General features: G+C 35.9%; 1 long non-coding RNA gene across 1 annotated transcript; it reads right to left on the bottom strand.

Annotated features, from left to right (window-relative positions):
- Window positions 1–5,347: 5,347 nt before the first annotated feature.
- Window positions 5,348–6,308, bottom strand: LOC116142583. Its single transcript, XR_004130007.1, has 2 exons — window positions 6,261–6,308; window positions 5,348–6,094 (listed from the first exon to the last, which is right to left on the bottom strand). It is a non-coding gene; the product is annotated as an uncharacterized LOC116142583 (long non-coding RNA).
- Between the last annotated feature and the right edge of the window lie 829 nt (window positions 6,309–7,137).

The following is a 7,137-nucleotide window of genomic DNA, read 5'->3' as shown; positions in this document are numbered from 1 at the left end:
CTTTAATTCAAGTTCAAATTGAGCCACCAAAGATAAGAGGACCCTAATGGTTGTATGCCTTACCACAAGTGAAAATATTTTAGTGTAATCTACCCCTTAACCTGTGTAAAGCCCTTTGCTACTAACCTAGCTTTAATTCTAGGTGACTCCACCCCTGGAATTCCCTCATTTCTTTTGAACACCCATTTACGCTTGACGACCCTATTGCCCTCAGGTTTATTAATAAGGATCCAAGTATTGTTCTTCATCAAGGACTCATACTCCTCTTGCATAGCTAACTTCCACAACTTAGATTCTCTACTCTCTACGGCTTCTCTAACTGTCATAGGTTCTTCTTCTATCTCTTCAGCAACTTGGAGTGTAAATGTAACCATGTCAGCCCATTCATATCTATGAGGCAACCTAATTTCTCTCCTTTGCCTGTCTCTAGCCAACTAATAGTTTTGGAGCTCATTTTCTTCATCATGAGTTAGATCATCCTCATCCTCCACTAAGGCAGGTTCCTTATCTTGGACTTGAAAATCTTCTTGTTGATAATCTAACTACAAACCACCAAGGTTATCAGTAGAAGCTTCATAACCCAATTCAAAACTAATGACTTCAGATCTTTCACTAGTTTCACCAGCCTTTTCACTCAAACTGCCTAAATCTTCTTCATTAAACCTAACAGCTCTATTGACTATACATCGTTTCTTAACAGCATCCCAACACTTTTACCTTTTTATCCCATCAAGATAGCCTATGAGAAAACACGTAATGGCCCTAGGATGTAATTTATCTGACTTGTCATGCACAAAGATAGCACAAACAAAAACCTTCAAATTGCTATAGTCAACTGGATATCCAGTCCATCTTTCAATAGGTGTCTTGAACTCAATGGCTGAGGAAGGAATCCTATTAATAAAAAACATTGTTGTATGAGCAGTTTCTGCCTAGAATCTAGTGGGGAGTTTGGCACAAGACAAAACACTTCTAATCTTTTCTAGGATAGTCCTATTCATCCTCTCCACTAGCCCATTTTGTTGAGGTGTATACCTAACTATCCTATGCCTTAGAATTCCACTATCCTTACACAATCTATCAAACTCCTCATTAATGAATTCTAACCCATTATTAGTTCTTAATTTTCTAATTCTCTTCCCTAGCTAACTATCCTTACACAATCTATCAAACTCCTCATTAACGAATTCTAACCCATTATCAGTTCTTAATTTTCTAATCCTCTTCCCTTTATGATTCTCAATCATAACTTTCCACTCCATAAATTTGCTAAAGGCTTCTCTTTTACTTTTCAAGAAGTATATCCACACTCTCTTAGAGTAATCATCTATGATGCTAATGAAGAATTTACAGCCCCCCAAAGATGGATATCTAGTTGGCCCCCACACGTCAGAATGAATATAGTCTAGAATGGACTTAAAACAATGTTTCCCTACATTAAACTTGATCCCGCTCATCTTTCCATAAATACAATGATCACAAAAGCTTAGTTTCTCTATTTTGTCCCCTCATAAGATATTTTGCTTGCTCAACTCAACTAGACCTTTATCACTAACATGTCCCAGCCTTTTATGCCATAAAAGGTCTTGTTAGCCTTTTGAGATAATGACACGGCTACTGTTCCAGTGATGGTTGAACCATTTAGAACATATAGCCAATTTTTCCTCTCTCCTTTCATCACAACTAAGGACCTTTTAGTGATCTTAAGAACTCCACCTTGAGCCTTATAGCTATACCCATTTGAATCTAAGCTTCCTAAGTAAATTAAATTCCTTTTTAACTCAAATACGTATCTGACCTCTGTGAGTAATTTTGAACTGCCATCATGCAAGCTTAGTCTAACATCTCCAATTCCTAAGACTCTACATACAACATTATTACCTATCAAGACTTTCCTAGACTCTAACTTCTTAAAGTTAATAAAAAAATTCCTATTTGGAGTCATATAAAATGTACACCCTGAATCAAGAATCCATTCAAAATCTATTTCCTTTTCAAAAGCCACCAATACATCTGATGTAACGCCCCACTCGAGGTACGTAGCTAATGTCTTTTATTTTACTCTTATTTGAATTGAAATATTGTTAATATGGTTTGGTTGGCCCTTGATTGAATGGATGCTTTGGTTTGGTTGAGTGGTTGCCCTGAAATTGTAGAGATTTGGTGGAATTTTAGGGTTACTGTCTTCGTCGGGGCGAAGAAGAATCGTCGCCGCGGCGATGAGGCCTTGCAACCCACGTTGTAGGTTCTGTAAAGTTTCGCCGGGGCGAAGAAATAGTCTTTGCCGTGGCGACGAGCCTACCAAAAAGTTTAATGAAGTTTCTAGAGAATTCTTCCTTTGGGGCACAATGACCATTCTACCCCTAATTGGCAAGAAAAGTGGGGAGTGAAATGCAAGGAAATTGCATGAAGAATAGTTTAATTGGGGGCGCATTTGTAAAGAATTAAAAGGGCAAAAGTGGAATTCTTAAGAAAGAGTAAGGGTAAAATGGGAAAGAATGGAGAAAATATGAGATAATAAGGGTTTAACTTTAGAAACCCATTCATTCATCTTCTTCCACTGCCTCTTTCATTCTCCATTTCCTCTCAATTTCTCCTTCAAGCTTTTAAGGATTTTGAAGGGTTTTTAGTTAGATCTTGGTAGAGAATTGATCTAAGTCATCCCAAGGTAAGATTTCTTACTCTAGATGTGAATTTTACCTATAAAGGTGATGAGGTCTTAATGTGTTATTGTTTTAAAGTGTAGAGAAAAGTCTTCTACCAAAGGAAAAGAGAAGTGTTAGTGGAATCACATCATCACAAGGTAAGTAAATCCTAACCCAAGTTGAGATTTGAGAATTCTCTTGAGTAGAGATTTGAGAATTCTCTTGAGTAGAGATTTAGTAGAAATGAGGTATGCATGTTATATGTATGTTATTGAGAAATTGAGTAGAGATATATGTCTACTTGTTGAGAAAATAAGTTGAGAATGAGTATTCATATTGTGTGTTGGGTATATTTTCTTTATAAGAAGTGTTGATGTGTTATTAATTGAGATGAAGTTAAATGAGATTGAGTATATATTTTGGGAGTGTTCTTCTATGATAGGGGTTATGCCCATGGAAGGGAGTTTATTCCCATTTTTGGATGGTTAAAAAGAGAAATAGAGTTGTAGTTAGAGAAGAGTTTTTATATGCACATGAATTGTTTGATGAAATGCCTAAGAGAAGCATGAGAATGAGTTATGAACCTTACTTATTATAACATTGCATATTGGCATTTCCTAAGTGCATTAATGAGCATGAACCATCCATATGCATTAATTGTGCATTGAGAAGTAGCTTGAGAAAGAATTGAGAAAGAGTAGAGAATTACTCTAAGAGTTAAGCTACATTATGATGAGTAGCTAGAGAAAGAGTAGAGACCTTGTGCACAAGCTACTCTAAGAGCTAAAGAAGAAAATAGAGTAAGTTGTACGATGGGGAACCCGTGAGTGATGAGTAAAGTCACGAGAGTAGGTGCTTTGTGATCACCAGGCACAAGGTGCTTTGTGATCACCAGCCGTGCCTCCTGTAAGATGGGGCCATGACCGTCACATAGAATGGAACATGAGATTCCAGTAGTGTCTTCGGTAAGAAAGGGCCGTGACATTCAAGAGATATAGAGAAAGAATGTACACTCACATGGCCAAGGGTTCCGAATCCATGCATGACCAAATCCGATCGGTAGAAAAATGAGTAGAAGTCACGTAGAGTGGTAGCGCCCAGCCGTGCCTCTGGTCAGATGAGGCCGTGACATTCCAATGAGTAAGAATGAGAAACAAAGGAATAGAAAGAACAGAAAGAGAAAAAGAGTAAAGTCACGAAGAGCGGGTTGAGTTCTCGGCCGTGCCTCTGACAAGATGAGGCCGTGACATACACCAGAAGGTGTATAGCAAAGAATATGAGAAACAGAAACAGAAAGAGAACAGAGATGAGAAAAGAATAGTGTAAGGAAATAATTAAGAGAAAGTGTTACAAGGATAGACAAGTAGAGGATTTACTTACTGAGCATTAGTTGTGCTCACCCTGTTGTTTTTCTATGCTTTTGCAGGTTCTAGGTGAGCACGCAGTCGGATGGACATCAGCGAGCGAGGGAGAGTAGTTACACTGTCCACCACACTTTTGAGAACTTTTGTAAATGATACTAACTTTATGTAAAGAATATGTATATTAAATGAAAGAAAATTTTGGGCCCAACTATTTTTATTAATGTACCTGTATTTTATTGTATGTGTTTTTATGAGTATAGTAGTATAAAGCAGCTATTACATCTGAACTCTCATACCCATCAAAAGCTACATCTACACTCCCACTAGCATCCTTTTCCCCTAATTTTTTCTTCCTGTCAGGACAATCCCTTTTGAAATGGCCTTCCTTATGATAGTAAAAGCATTTTCTCACAAATTTTGACTTTGATTTTGATCTCCCCTTGAAATGCCCTTTCTTATGACTTTTCTTTTCAGATCTACCTCTCACATTAAGTCCCTCACCATCTAGCTTAGCCTCTTTCCTAAATTTAGCATCCTTTGTAGTGATTGCCACCACAACTTCTTCTAGCTCAAGGGTCTGTCTACCATACTTCAGAGTATCAACAAAGTTTGCACATTTTTGGCAAAGAATTTATGAGAATGAAGCTTGATCCTCATCCTCAACCTTGACACTTAGACTCTCTAAATCCTGAACCAATTTCATAAAATCATTCATATTCTCTACTAAAGATTTACTCTCATCCATTTCAAAACCAAAGAACTTCTGTTTTAAAACTAACCTATTAGGATAAGATTTGGACAAGTACAAAGGGACTAATTTTTCCCAAATCCTTGCTGGTGTAGTCATTTTCTTTACCTCTCTCACGACTTTGTCTCCTAACCCAAGTATCAAGGTGTTATGGGCTTTGTCTAAGAGTTCTCTCTTTTCTTTCTCAGTTAAGGACTCTGGTAAACTATCCTCACCCTCTAAGGTAGCTGATAGACCATCCTTAACTAATACAACTCTCATTTTCATCTTCCATAAACTATAATCACTGTCTCCAGTGAATTTCCTTACCTCAAACTTAGACATATCTAGGTTTTAATCCCTCATCGTTACTCAGAGATGAAAAGCCCCAAAAATCAAGACCCAAAAAAAAAAAACCCTAGGTCAAGGAAACCGTAACTGATGAGTTTAGATCTAACCCTAGGTAGTCACAAAACCAAATAATCTCTAATACACACACCTATTAATATTATGGCTATGATACCACTTGTTGAAACGTAAAGACTATTCTAAAAGGTAGAACAAGAAATCCAAGATTTATAATCATGAAATCAAACACAACAATCAATAAGGAAACACGAAAACGAAGCATAAAAGTAAAGAAAAGACATAGAGAATTTATAGTGGTTCAGTAATCAAATTGATTACCTACATCCACTCTTCAGGGTAGCAAAGAAATAACACTATAAAGACAATCTTACAGAGTTTTTGCACTTTCCCAATATACATGAAGAACCCCAGGAAAACCCCTCTATGAATCACCTATAAGCACCCTTTTCCTGACCTCTCATATATCAAAATACAAGAAATTAGAGAACATTTATACAAGAACAGAAGAGGATAGCTGTGTAGCAAACCAAGATTCCAAAATCTCACCACACCGTTTGATTCATCTTGCATCTCCAAAGGCTCCACCCCGATCTCCATTGCAACATAATTTCTCTCTCTGTAACCAAGAGAGAACACTCGAGAAGAAGTGTGAAGAGAATGAGATTAGTTCTAAGCGCAAAAATGCCACAAAAGTCATTTTCTATTCCTTTAAATACTATCTGACCAAAACACACCAGCGTTGACTCCACATCAGCAAACAATCCACAAAATCAAGTGCCACCTCATCACAGTATATGCATTCTCGGCTAATTATTATTATACCTTTGCCTTATGTCTTTAGTGCTAGAAGTGTTTTCAATTGATTGCTTTGCTTTATCCTGCTCACCTTGTTGTAGCATTTCAAAATCAACCAACTTTGAGAGCATTTAACCCGACTAGAGAAAACAATTGGACCCCTTGTACCATAAAGCTACTTCCTCGTTACTTAACTGGAAAAAAAAAAGTACTTTCAGTTAAAAACTTAAGTTCTTGAATTTATGAAGTATCATAGTGAACTTTGAGACTCATAAAACTGCATATTGATTTAGCCAATGTAACATATAAAACCCTTTTGATATTAGAGAAAGAAAACCCTTTTAGATGAGGCTATGTTACCTAAAACCAAGATATTTGCTTTGCTATACAGAGTTGTGCATAGTCTGTAAATTAAGATAGAGAGAAAGCATTAGAAAGGAACATATCAACAAATAAAAAGATAAACCAATTCCAACAATATATTAAATCTTGAATAACAACATATAATGACAACATCAATCGTTTGAATTTAAGTGAATGTGAGGGGACAAACATGAATATATATATATATATATATAAACAAAGTTTTCTTGAGACATTTGAGATGCGATTATTTAATTGTTATTAATATTTAGGTGAATGTGAAGGGACTAAAATGAATTTATATATCTTTTAATTAGACATTTGGATGTCCAATATGTGCTATTAATACTAATAAATAACAATTCTAGAGTTGCAACTAAAATCCTACGTGTATATTTCACATATTCATGAAGCGTTTGTATCTAAGAGCTGAATGTGGAGGGATTAAACCTTTGGAATGCCCAATAAAATAAAATCACTAATTTATTAATATGTCATTAATTGAATAAAATTCTTTATGATTAAAATTTGGGAGATGAAGGGTTAGTATTAATGAGAATGTGATATAGATATATAGATATTTTAACTTTTAATTTAAAGTTGAATGGTTCATTTAACTTGTAATTACATCCACTAACCATCAACCAATCACATCCTAGCACATTAATTATAGACACTTGCAATAATTATAGAGCTCCTAAGATCTTTTGTGGCATCCTATGTGAAATCTTACGTGAAATGGCGATCAATAGAGAGGGTGGGCTTCAAGATTATATAGATATATGGGTTATATGAAAAACCCGCCAACTGCTTTTTGGCTATATGCGTTTTAGAGTTTTTTTGTGCTTAACATTTTATGGTACACAGGAAATAT

Source organism: Pistacia vera, unplaced genomic scaffold, assembly GCF_008641045.1.
Source record: "Pistacia vera cultivar Batoury unplaced genomic scaffold, PisVer_v2 Contig1129, whole genome shotgun sequence".
Taxonomy (NCBI): domain Eukaryota; kingdom Viridiplantae; phylum Streptophyta; class Magnoliopsida; order Sapindales; family Anacardiaceae; genus Pistacia; species Pistacia vera.
The sequence above is the reverse complement of the archived record's forward strand: the minus strand, read 5'-3'. Positions and strand labels throughout refer to the sequence as shown.